The 13,811-nt window shown below is 38.3% G+C and overlaps 2 non-coding genes across 2 annotated transcripts; both read left to right on the top strand.

Moving 5' to 3' along the window:
- The first annotated feature begins 1,386 nt into the window (after positions 1 to 1,386).
- On the top strand, positions 1,387 to 1,502 carry LOC149065981 (U5 spliceosomal RNA). The gene has a single exon (XR_016195557.1). It is a non-coding gene; the product is annotated as a U5 spliceosomal RNA (small nuclear RNA).
- A 3,391-nt stretch (positions 1,503 to 4,893) lies between these two features.
- Positions 4,894 to 5,009, top strand: LOC149065982 (U5 spliceosomal RNA). The gene has a single exon (XR_016195558.1). It is a non-coding gene; the product is annotated as a U5 spliceosomal RNA (small nuclear RNA).
- The last annotated feature ends 8,802 nt before the right edge of the window (positions 5,010 to 13,811 follow it).

Below are 13,811 nucleotides of genomic sequence, written 5' to 3' on the forward strand. Positions count from 1 at the left end.
TGGAAAGTGGCAAACTGTAGGTACTAGTAGCCATGCACCCTTTTTAGATACGGTGTATATAAGTTGTAATATAGATTTGGTATATAGGCTTATGTATATCAGCTATATGGCTGAGAAGCAGTAAGTCTTTCGTCTTAGCTAAATGGCCGAGAAGCGACAATTTACTTGTCTCAGCCAAATGGCCTAGAAGTGACAATTTATATATCTTAGCCAAATGGTCGAGAAGTGACAATTTATTTATCTTAGTCAAATGGCCGAGATGCGACAGTTTATTTATCTTAGCCAAATGGCCGAGAAATGTCAAGTTATTCCGATTGGCCAAACTGCCGGGAAGCGGATTCACCTTAGCTATACGGCAGACAGTGGTAAGTGATTTATATCAGCTATATGGCTGAGAAGCCGTAAGTCTTTCATCTTAGCCAAATGGCCGAGAAGCGGCAATTTATTTATCTCAGCCAAATGGGCGAGCAACAATTTGTCATTTATCTTAGCCAAATGCCAGAGAACCGACAATTTATTTATCTCAGCCAAATGGCCGAGAAGTGACAATTTTTTCATTTTATCCCCCTAAATACGGATTATCACTAAATTTTCCCAAAAAATTGTAATTTATTGTTTTAAATGCAATTTGCTAATTACTGCTGCAGTTGCTGAAGGGCGTGGAAATAAAGGGCCGCTGGTACAAATCTCAATAAACAAAAATATATTTCACGAAAAAAATATTCAAATGATCATTGACCATGTTTCGTTGAGAAAAATACGGTAAACCGGTATCTTTTATAAACGAATACGTTAAATTCGAGACATCACCCATTGTCATCAAAAACATTGTTAGAAGTAAGTAACCGTAATAAAAATTTTTAAAAAAAACATGTCAAACGTGACGTTAAATATGCGAGATGAATATTTATAATTTTTGCCATAATTATCATATAATTTATATTATGAAAACACTTTGTATTCGCGATTATATTACAAATTCAAATAAGTATCATTGAAAAAAAATGGGACAAATTTGTGGAATTACAGGAATATCTCTTAATACGAGACACAAGTGGTGCGTCATATTGTTTCAGACGTTTTACTGGTGCTTGTTTCCAGAAAGTTGAGAGACACTATTCTATACTTATTTCATATTCAAAACGATGTTTTCAATATGAATGTGCTGCCATCTAGGGAGAAGATGCTAGGCACATGTTCTTGATGAAACAAATAATTATAACATTTTTCAACAAAAAAGCAAAGATTTTATCCAGAAAACATGTAAAAAAACATAGACAATAAATAAAAATATTATAGTTATTTCCGTTTATGCAAAAATATATTGACGGTTAAACTTTTCTTCAGGCAACAATATTGATATAATTTCTCAAATCATAAATGCGTATGCTCTGGCTTCTCTTCAACCTTCGAGCTAATCTTTCGCCTTTTACTAAAGATTACCGTGGAGAGGAGCAACATAAATGAGCTTAAGGAAATTTTTGGGACCCCGAGAGGGGTTTATTATTGTTCATGTAGTGAAGTGGTGGGTCCGCGCCAGACCTATCTAGAGAAAGGCGTCATAGTTGCTATGGAAAAACAGGTCGCGAATTCCATATTTTGTCAGGTGCTCGCTCTTCTATCATTTTCGTCTTATTTTAAATTTCATCCTTAAATTTTATTTAATTTTCAAAAGGCCCTTCTAAGGATCAAATTTCTTTCTTGAGCCGGTATTACGCTATAAAAGTTTGACGAAAGTCTTTTATAAAACTTGAAGAATGTTAGCACATCTGTTACATTCAAGCCAACTTAGCTAATCCGCCAATTGGTTGCATTTATCAAGTTTTATAAACGAACTTTTATCAACTTTTTATAGTGTAATGCCGGATTTGAAGTTATATTTGTTATTTTTTTTCATCTCGTTGCTTTTTTGTCGAGTTTTTAATCGTTACCTTTGTTGATTTTTTTGACGTTATTTGATATGGCGAGTGGTGGAGCATCGAGTTGCTTCTTAGGATGTGAAAGAAGTTCAAGAACTGAATGGGCTCATTTCTTTCGCTTTCCGAAAGACAGCAGGTTAGCTTCAATTTCGGCCGGTAAAAGGTTGACCAAAGCTGGTTTTAAGACATGATATTTACCGTAGTGTGTGTGTGTGGAGGACCTAGCCTTGAAAGTGGAGTGTCAATCAAAATAGACATGGGCGTGGCTAAGCCAAGGTGCTCGCGCTTATTTCGCCTCTCACACTACAGTTTTTATTGCGCCTACCTTCAATGCATTGTGGGAACGCTTACTCTTTAACCAGCTTTGGTTCACCCCTCCTAAGCTGGCAATTTGACTTTTTTAATGGAGGCTTGGAACCTTATAAACTCCCTTCATTTTTTATATCAGTTATATTTTTGAACAATTTTTTCTTTATGACCTTTTTATTTTTCTCTTTCAGTGGAACGGTTCTTAATGTTTTGTGTTCCAAGGAAAATAAATTTCACGGACCCTCTCCCGTGCCTATGAAATGAAGGCCACGAACTCCTTTAAAAAATTATACTCTGTATAGCAATGTAAAAACAATGAGTCAATTGTTTTTTCATACAAGCTCACGGCCCGCCGAAGTCTCTCTGAGGACCCCAAAGTAAGAGAAACACTGCAATGGGGGATAGGGTATCAAAGATCCCTGGTTTCAAAATTTAAGGAAGCAAAGCACAAAATAATGGTTGTAAAAAATATTATGGGACTATGAAGTTTCACTGAGGGAAATTAGGATTTCAGAGATGCTTTGACGGGGCATGGCCTAAGAAAGGTCGGGAACCACTGCGTCAGAGCCTCCACACATAGCTCCGCCATGGTTCTTCATTAGTCCTCACTTCTCAAGTAAATCAGTTTCACAGGCCGCCAACAGTATTTTTTCCCCCAAACTTTTTTTCCGTTCTTTGAATTTGAAGATCTCAACGAATCTTGCACTTATAAACGATGATTTTTTTGTCATCGGGAGAGACAGGGCAATAATATTTCTCATTGGCTTTTTTAAGCACAAAGTCTGCGTTTGAAAAGTAAATTTTTTTCATTTTAAATAACTATACAACCCCTTTGAACGATCGGTGATCGTTTTTAATTATTTATTTCTTTTTTTATCAATTAATCTCATTATTAGTTTTGTAAACTGGCAATAGTGAGTCGAATTCTAACCGTCGTGGTGACAAGTCGTACAACATGCATTTTGCTCGCGTATGTTTTGTGTACCAAATAAATATATTTGGCGTGGTATGTCGGTTCGTAATTGTGAGCAAGTGGCCGCGAAGCAAAGCTCCAAGAAATCAGCAGCCGTAAATAGTGAAGCGCCACCCTTGCAACATGAATGATGCATACGAGTTCTACACGCTATTTGGATATTTTCTTTAATTCAAAGTATGCCTCTAGGAACAACGTAAAATGGTCAATAGAGCCTGGGCTGTACACGGTATGAAATGAAATGATTCGCCAGTAAAATGCGTTGGGTACTGGAAAGTGGCAAACTGTAGGTACTAGTAGCCATGCACCCTTTTTAGATACGGTGTATATAAGTTGTAATATAGATTTGGTATATAGGCTTATGTATATCAGCTATATGGCTGAGAAGCAGTAAGTCTTTCGTCTTAGCTAAATGGCCGAGAAGCGACAATTTACTTGTCTCAGCCAAATGGCCTAGAAGTGACAATTTATATATCTTAGCCAAATGGTCGAGAAGCGACAATTTATTTATCTCAGCCACATGGCTGAGAAGTGACAATTTATTTATCTTAGTCAAATGGCCGAGATGCGACAGTTTATTTATCTTAGCCAAATGGCCGAGAAATGTCAAGTTATTCCGATTGGCCAAACTGCCGGGAAGCGGATTCACCTTAGCTATACGGCAGACAGTGGTAAGTGATTTATATCAGCTATATGGCTGAGAAGCCGTAAGTCTTTCATCTTAGCCAAATGGCCGAGAAGCGGCAATTTATTTATCTCAGCCAAATGGGCGAGCAACAATTTGTCATTTATCTTAGCCAAATGCCAGAGAACCGACAATTTATTTATCTCAGCCAAATGGCCGAGAAGTGACAATTTTTTCATTTTATCCCCCTAAATACGGATTATCACTAAATTTTCCCAAAAAATTGTAATTTATTGTTTTAAATGCAATTTGCTAATTACTGCTGCAGTTGCTGAAGGGCGTGGAAATAAAGGGCCGCTGGTACAAATCTCAATAAACAAAAATATATTTCACGAAAAAAATATTCAAATGATCATTGACCATGTTTCGTTGAGAAAAATACGGTAAACCGGTATCTTTTATAAACGAATACGTTAAATTCGAGACATCACCCATTGTCATCAAAAACATTGTTAGAAGTAAGTAACCGTAATAAAAATTTTTAAAAAAAACATGTCAAACGTGACGTTAAATATGCGAGATGAATATTTATAATTTTTGCCATAATTATCATATAATTTATATTATGAAAACACTTTGTATTCGCGATTATATTACAAATTCAAATAAGTATCATTGAAAAAAAATGGGACAAATTTGTGGAATTACAGGAATATCTCTTAATACGAGACACAAGTGGTGCGTCATATTGTTTCAGACGTTTTACTGGTGCTTGTTTCCAGAAAGTTGAGAGACACTATTCTATACTTATTTCATATTCAAAACGATGTTTTCAATATGAATGTGCTGCCATCTAGGGAGAAGATGCTAGGCACATGTTCTTGATGAAACAAATAATTATAACATTTTTCAACAAAAAAGCAAAGATTTTATCCAGAAAACATGTAAAAAAACATAGACAATAAATAAAAATATTATAGTTATTTCCGTTTATGCAAAAATATATTGACGGTTAAACTTTTCTTCAGGCAACAATATTGATATAATTTCTCAAATCATAAATGCGTATGCTCTGGCTTCTCTTCAACCTTCGAGCTAATCTTTCGCCTTTTACTAAAGATTACCGTGGAGAGGAGCAACATAAATGAGCTTAAGGAAATTTTTGGGACCCCGAGAGGGGTTTATTATTGTTCATGTAGTGAAGTGGTGGGTCCGCGCCAGACCTATCTAGAGAAAGGCGTCATAGTTGCTATGGAAAAACAGGTCGCGAATTCCATATTTTGTCAGGTGCTCGCTCTTCTATCATTTTCGTCTTATTTTAAATTTCATCCTTAAATTTTATTTAATTTTCAAAAGGCCCTTCTAAGGATCAAATTTCTTTCTTGAGCCGGTATTACGCTATAAAAGTTTGACGAAAGTCTTTTATAAAACTTGAAGAATGTTAGCACATCTGTTACATTCAAGCCAACTTAGCTAATCCGCCAATTGGTTGCATTTATCAAGTTTTATAAACGAACTTTTATCAACTTTTTATAGTGTAATGCCGGATTTGAAGTTAAAGTTATATTTGTTATTTTTTTTCATCTCGTTGCTTTTTTGTCGAGTTTTTAATCGTTACCTTTGTTGATTTTTTTGACGTTATTTGATATGGCGAGTGGTGGAGCATCGAGTTGCTTCTTAGGATGTGAAAGAAGTTCAAGAACTGAATGGGCTCATTTCTTTCGCTTTCCGAAAGACAGCAGGTTAGCTTCAATTTCGGCCGGTAAAAGGTTGACCAAAGCTGGTTTTAAGACATGATATTTACCGTAGTGTGTGTGTGTGGAGGACCTAGCCTTGAAAGTGGAGTGTCAATCAAAATAGACATGGGCGTGGCTAAGCCAAGGTGCTCGCGCTTATTTCGCCTCTCACACTACAGTTTTTATTGCGCCTACCTTCAATGCATTGTGGGAACGCTTACTCTTTAACCAGCTTTGGTTCACCCCTCCTAAGCTGGCAATTTGACTTTTTTAATGGAGGCTTGGAACCTTATAAACTCCCTTCATTTTTTATATCAGTTATATTTTTAAACAATTTTTTCTTTATGACCTTTTTATTTTTCTCTTTCAGTGGAACGGTTCTTAATGTTTTGTGTTCCAAGGAAAATAAATTTCACGGACCCTCTCCCGTGCCTATGAAATGAAGGCCACGAACTCCTTTAAAAAATTATACTCTGTATAGCAATGTAAAAACAATGAGTCAATTGTTTTTTCATACAAGCTCACGGCCCGCCGAAGTCTCTCTGAGGACCCCAAAGTAAGAGAAACACTGCAATGGGGGATAGGGTATCAAAGATCCCTGGTTTCAAAATTTAAGGAAGCAAAGCACAAAATAATGGTTGTAAAAAATATTATGGGACTATGAAGTTTCACTGAGGGAAATTAGGATTTCAGAGATGCTTTGACGGGGCATGGCCTAAGAAAGGTCGGGAACCACTGCGTCAGAGCCTCCACACATAGCTCCGCCATGGTTCTTCATTAGTCCTCACTGCTCAAGTAAATCAGTTTCACAGGCCGCCAACAGTATTTTTTCCCCCAAACTTTTTTTCCGTTCTTTGAATTTGAAGATCTCAACGAATCTTGCACTTATAAACGATGATTTTTTTGTCATCGGGAGAGACAGGGCAATAATATTTCTCATTGGCTTTTTTAAGCACAAAGTCTGCGTTTGAAAAGTAAATTTTTTTCATTTTAAATAACTATACAACCCCTTTGAACGATCGGTGATCGTTTTTAATTATTTATTTCTTTTTTTATCAATTAATCTCATTATTAGTTTTGTAAACTGGCAATAGTGAGTCGAATTCTAACCGTCGTGGTGACAAGTCGTACAACATGCATTTTGCTCGCGTATGTTTTGTGTACCAAATAAATATATTTGGCGTGGTATGTCGGTTCGTAATTGTGAGCAAGTGGCCGCGAAGCAAAGCTCCAAGAAATCAGCAGCCGTAAATAGTGAAGCGCCACCCTTGCAACATGAATGATGCATACGAGTTCTACACGCTATTTGGATATTTTCTTTAATTCAAAGTATGCCTCTAGGAACAACGTAAAATGGTCAATAGAGCCTGGGCTGTACACGGTATGAAATGAAATGATTCGCCAGTAAAATGCGTTGGGTACTGGAAAGTGGCAAACTGTAGGTACTAGTAGCCATGCACCCTTTTTAGATACGGTGTATATAAGTTGTAATATAGATTTGGTATATAGGCTTATGTATATCAGCTATATGGCTGAGAAGCAGTAAGTCTTTCGTCTTAGCTAAATGGCCGAGAAGCGACAATTTACTTGTCTCAGCCAAATGGCCTAGAAGTGACAATTTATATATCTTAGCCAAATGGTCGAGAAGCGACAATTTATTTATCTCAGCCACATGGCTGAGAAGTGACAATTTATTTATCTTAGTCAAATGGCCGAGATGCGACAGTTTATTTATCTTAGCCAAATGGCCGAGAAATGTCAAGTTATTCCGATTGGCCAAACTGCCGGGAAGCGGATTCACCTTAGCTATACGGCAGACAGTGGTAAGTGATTTATATCAGCTATATGGCTGAGAAGCCGTAAGTCTTTCATCTTAGCCAAATGGCCGAGAAGCGGCAATTTATTTATCTCAGCCAAATGGGCGAGCAACAATTTGTCATTTATCTTAGCCAAATGCCAGAGAACCGACAATTTATTTATCTCAGCCAAATGGCCGAGAAGTGACAATTTTTTCATTTTATCCCCCTAAATACGGATTATCACTAAATTTTCCCAAAAAATTGTAATTTATTGTTTTAAATGCAATTTGCTAATTACTGCTGCAGTTGCTGAAGGGCGTGGAAATAAAGGGCCGCTGGTACAAATCTCAATAAACAAAAATATATTTCACGAAAAAAATATTCAAATGATCATTGACCATGTTTCGTTGAGAAAAATACGGTAAACCGGTATCTTTTATAAACGAATACGTTAAATTCGAGACATCACCCATTGTCATCAAAAACATTGTTAGAAGTAAGTAACCGTAATAAAAATTTTTAAAAAAAACATGTCAAACGTGACGTTAAATATGCGAGATGAATATTTATAATTTTTGCCATAATTATCATATAATTTATATTATGAAAACACTTTGTATTCGCGATTATATTACAAATTCAAATAAGTATCATTGAAAAAAAATGGGACAAATTTGTGGAATTACAGGAATATCTCTTAATACGAGACACAAGTGGTGCGTCATATTGTTTCAGACGTTTTACTGGTGCTTGTTTCCAGAAAGTTGAGAGACACTATTCTATACTTATTTCATATTCAAAACGATGTTTTCAATATGAATGTGCTGCCATCTAGGGAGAAGATGCTAGGCACATGTTCTTGATGAAACAAATAATTATAACATTTTTCAACAAAAAAGCAAAGATTTTATCCAGAAAACATGTAAAAAAAACATAGACAATAAATAAAAATATTATAGTTATTTCCGTTTATGCAAAAATATATTGACGGTTAAACTTTTCTTCAGGCAACAATATTGATATAATTTCTCAAATCATAAGTGCGTATGCTCATAGGAAACATTCGACGAAGCTCTCTCCGTCTACGCTAGATGCTCTGACGTTACATTTCCGGCTGATGCTTTTTATCTCGGGTGAGTCACTTAAAATTATGCGCTTTTCATAATGGTCAGGTTTTGTCCCGCAATCCGCCCCGCTGAAGGCGGAAATATAGTTGATAAATTTGTGCATATTCGTGATAATTTTACCGAACTTTTTGAGGGGGATATTAATGATTTTTTAGAATTAGTCGAACCCTGGCTGGGATATTTTTTTGATAAACAAACGGATCTAGGAGCCCTCGAGGAGGCAGCATGTAATACGTCCGAATTTTTCGATACCCTTCTTGCAAAATATAGCGACTATGCGAATAGTGATGAGGATTTCAAGACCGAGACAGCAGCTCCCTTCGTATCGGGACTGTGCGAGTTTTTTGAGAAGATCAAAGAAGACCCTTGTTGCCATATTATGGCCTTGTATTTTCGTAAATCGCCTCAAATTGACAAATCTCCCGAAAGTATTGCCAAAAGACTGGAAAAATCCAGGAAAAGGAAAAGACCCCATGAGATGAGCCCATCTCCCGACAAGAAATCAATCGCATTCCCCTTTGCTTTTCTCGACAGTTCTCAGGATTCCATTTATGAGCAAGATGGCTCCCAGTCCCATGGAGATAACCCTAATCCTCTCGTGTCTCTTGTGAAAACCGTTGCCACATCTTTTACACAAAGTAACCTACCCATAATACCGTGCATCAACCAGGCTCCCATAATGCCTAGCGAGCTCTTCCCTGACACAGACAACGTTCCCACAATGCCCTCTGATGCTCAAAGTCAACAACAATCATCAGCACCAACATCAGACCCAACCAGCCAATCAGAGCGCAGATCGACTGACGAGGCCCCCTCCCCCTCCAATAATGTAAACAATATCAGAAACGTAAACATTGACGAAACGCCCACTGTTGGAGACATCGAAGATGACGATTTAGAAGGTTTCTCTACGGTTTCCTACAAAAAGAAAAATAGAAACATTCCCCCGATAGTACTCTCAGAATGGGGACCCAGATGGCTTAAAGATTACGCCGAAATAAGAAAACTATGCGAATTCCCCCCAGACGCAAAAACAACACCAACAACGGTATCGATCAAATTTTACTCCGAAAGCGACTACAGAAAGGTGACTAGATTCTGCAATGAAAAGAATTTTAGGTTCTATACCTATCAACTGGAAAACGACAAAAATCTAAAGGTAGTTATCAGGGGTCTCCCCGTGAATGTTCCCCCAGACGACATTGCGGACGACATATTATCGCAAGGGCATGAAGTAATCAAGGTTTCCCGTATGAAGAACTACCGTACAGGTTTCGATTACCCGCTCTATCTCGTCGAGTTTGCCATTAAAGATAAGGGCATATTTAATATCACAGAGATAGCAAGCATTCCTGTTCAAATAGAGCGGTACAAAGGCAACCGCAATACATTGCAATGTCGTAATTGTCTTCGCCTCGGACACAGCTCTATATCCTGCCGAGAACGCCCCCGCTGTGCCTTCTGCGCTCAGCTACACAGCGGACGTGACTGCCCAAACAAAGGCAACATAAATCTCAAAAAATGTTTTTTGTGCAATGGGAGGCATTGCTCAACATACGGAGCCTGTCCAGTTAAACTGAAAAGACAGTCGCAAGAATCAGGAAGACTAATTATTCCTTCGCTGCCAGCGATAATAAGAAATGATCCAGAAATACAAAGAAACACAAACTTACGAACATTCGCCGACATAATCAGACGCACACCCCCATGCCAGCAAACCCAAACAAATGAGGAAGAGGGAAACGCCCCCATGGAGGTCTCCCCTCCCCCTACACTAGCAAGACGCAACTCGTTCACGCCCCTTACTGAAAGGCCCAACTCTCTTGCTTTCACAAAAATCTCCAATTATTACACCAAGAAAGGACCACACCCACTCTTCAAGGGATACTCCCTAAAACAGCATGAGTACGCAACTGAACATGAAAAATCTATCGAAAAACAAAACAAAAAGGAAGTGGAAAAGGTACTACATGAAGTGATAGCCAAGGTAGAGAAAAATCTCGTGAGGGAAGAACCCAACCTACATAATGTAAACACTAACCTGGCTCCGCCCTCCTTTATCGAGCCAGAAGTCGCGGAACCAATCCCGTCTCTTGAATTTGTCCCACACGAAACAAATGTAAATTATGAAATCAAATCAATACTTCTCTCAACACAAAAAATCACTAATCTTGTCAAACCTCCCATAGAGGTAGAAAACAAACTTTCGGAAATCTTCCGAAGCCTAACTGAAGTGCTAGACTTCCTATCAAAAAATAACAACAATTAGTAATCAAAACCGAAACACGGATCTTACGCCTCCAAGACCTTTAACAATTTTTTCTTGGAACGCAACCAGCTTAAAACCAAGTATTGGAGAACTAACAGAAGCCCTCTTTGAACATAATGTGGATGTTTTTCTCTGCCAAGAGACCTGGTTGATCCCAAGCACAAAGATAAAAATTCCTGGTTATCAATGCATAAGGCGTGACCGATTGCACAATCGTGGAGGGGGCGTGGCTGCGTTCATCCGCAATAATATACCATTTAATCCCCTGGATCTTATTGACTCTAATTCTATGGAAGCGGTAGGGATAACTATTCATGTTAATAACACTAATATTAACCTCGTTTCCATTTACAAGCCTCCGAATAACAATCTTGATCTTAATCTCCTCTCCCACATATTTAATACAAACACTCCCACAATAATTGCTGGTGACTGGAATCTGCATCATAAGGCATGGAACTGCAGATATAATCAAACTAAAGGCACTGCACTCTACCACTTCTGCCAAAATAATGTTGTTGATATCATTGCTACTAAAAAAGCCACCCACTTTCCTTCCTTTTCTTTGCATCTTTCCTCTGTCATCGATTTTGCTCTTGCAAAAAACATCGATTCTGCAATCTCTATTTCCTCCCCTGAGCTTGTCGACTCTTCTCATAACCCTATACTAATTAAGATGGATTTCCTTATCTCAAGAAAAATCCCTTTTATTTACAAAACTGATTGGGTTAATTTTTCTAATGAACTCACAGAGTTTCCTGAAATATCGATTAATGATCCGTCAGTAGCCATCATCGATGAGAGCATCTCGCTTATCACAGAAACAGTCAACAACGCCATCTACCACTGTACGAACAAAATAAAGGTAAGCGAACACCAGTACGGCCTATCCAGAGAGTTGCTCACTAAAATTAGGGAAAAAAACAAAGTCAGAAAAAAGTGGCAGCGATTCAGACAGAGAGACGATAAAATCAGATTGATCCAGATGGAAAGAGAAATCAGGGCAGAAATAAGAGCATACAACCACGAAAGGTTCAATTACTTCATGGAGGAAGTGAACATAGCAGACGGGTCCATGTGGAAGGCCCTAAAAATTTGCAAACCAAGGGGAAATATTATCAACCGTATTCACGGGCAAAATGGGAGAATTGTTTTCACCCCCCCGGAAATTGCAGAATCCTTTGCGGACACATTCGAGCAACAGTTTGCTCCAAACGGACTACAAGACGACGAAACACAAGAAAACATTCGTGATACAATTGATGAATTCATGAGAAATAATCCCCCTCCCCTTTCTGAAACACATGATGTTCCGCTCACGTCAATCACCGAATTAAACGAGATCATAAAACTCCTGAAAACAAAAAAAGCCCCAGGGCACGATAAAATTTCTAATCTTGCAATAAAAGCTCTCCCCGTTTCAATCAGAAATTCATTGGTCAACATCTTCAATGCCATGATCAAAATTAACTACTTCCCAAGCTGCTGGAAAACAGCAATAATAAAAGCAATTCACAAACCTAACTCTGATCCCCTTTTCCCCCAAAATTTTCGCCCGATCAGCCTTCTTTCGAACCTGAGCAAATTATTTGAAAGAATTTACATTAAAAGATTAAATAATTTCTGCAACAATAATTCAGTGATTCGTGCGGAGCAGCATGGATTTCGAAAGGAACACTCTTGTATTACGCAGCTCCTACGTACGACAGAATTTCTAATGGATTCCGTAAACTACAAAGAATACGTCTGTTCATTGGCTCTGGATTTCTCGCGGGCGTTTGATCGGACCAATCACAGCACGCTCCTGTTCAAACTAATCAATATGAATTTCCCACCAAAATTTTTCTATTTCATCAAAAATTACCTTAATGAACGTCACTTCAGAGTCCAGATTGGGGATGCATTATCTACTTTAAGACCAGTTCGAGCGTCTGTCCCGCAGGGAAGCGTTCTGGGCCCCCAACTCTTCTCTCTGTACGTGAATGATTTCCCCTCGCCTCAACGGGGCATCATCAGTCAGTACGCCGACGATGTGCTAATTTCAACTAACTGCAGAGACCCTCAAAAAGCTTTTGAAAATCTTCAAGAGACAGTGGACGAGATAGAGAAATATTGCATAGACTCCGATATTGCCCTCAACCATGAAAAATGCAACTTCATATGTTTTCACAAGAGACACAACCCACCAACGGGACCTAATCACCTTATTGTCCTAGGAAACGCCAGACTTGCATCGAAGCCCCAGATCAAATATCTTGGGGTATTCTTTGATAGAAAACTGAATTTTAAAGCACACACTGAGTATGTCCGTATGAAAGCAACAAAGAACCTAGGAATGCTCAATAAAATCTTTTTTCCCAAGAGCGGCCTCTCACTGAAAAACAAAATGTACTTGTACAAATCAGTAATTAGGCCTATTATCACCTATGCTGCCCCAGTTTGGGCATTCGCCACAAAGAAAAATGTTCACACACTTCAAATCTTCGAAAACAAAAGCTATCGAAAATTTACAAGAGCCCGTTGGTTCATGAGGAACGCAGATTTGAGAAGGGATCTATGCACGAATACGTATCTTGATCACGTAAGGAAACTCGCGGAGTCTCAATATGAAATCATCAGAAATTCAGAGTATCGACATCTATCTGAAATTGTGGATTATAATCCAGCGGTCATCCTCAGGTATGGACGGCCACAGAATGTTCTCTTTCGCCCGTGGTAAATGTACAAATTGTATATATTGTAAATAGTGTAAATACACGTTTCATTATTCATTTATTACTCCTTCCAATTTTTTCGTTTTAAACTGCATTTAATATAAAAACCATGGCGAAGAAACATACTACCCCTTCATGCTGAGGAAACTGGCCCTGTCCACCGGATCTCGCTCCCGGCTCATTTGGTGAAGCGTCTACGGAAACCACAGAACATGTTCAAGTGCCAACTGCCAAAAACAACCGAGAAATTACTGTAAAATGAAATATAGGAAGACTTGCCATCGCCTGGTGGAGGCCTAAGCGTTGTGCAGTCAAAATTCCTACTGATACTGAGTACCGC

The sequence above is a fragment of the Pholcus phalangioides genome, unplaced genomic scaffold (genome assembly GCF_987345545.1).
Source record: "Pholcus phalangioides strain wild (caught in Gottingen) unplaced genomic scaffold, Ppha-v1.0 ptg000036l_1, whole genome shotgun sequence".
NCBI lineage: Eukaryota > Metazoa > Arthropoda > Arachnida > Araneae > Pholcidae > Pholcus > Pholcus phalangioides.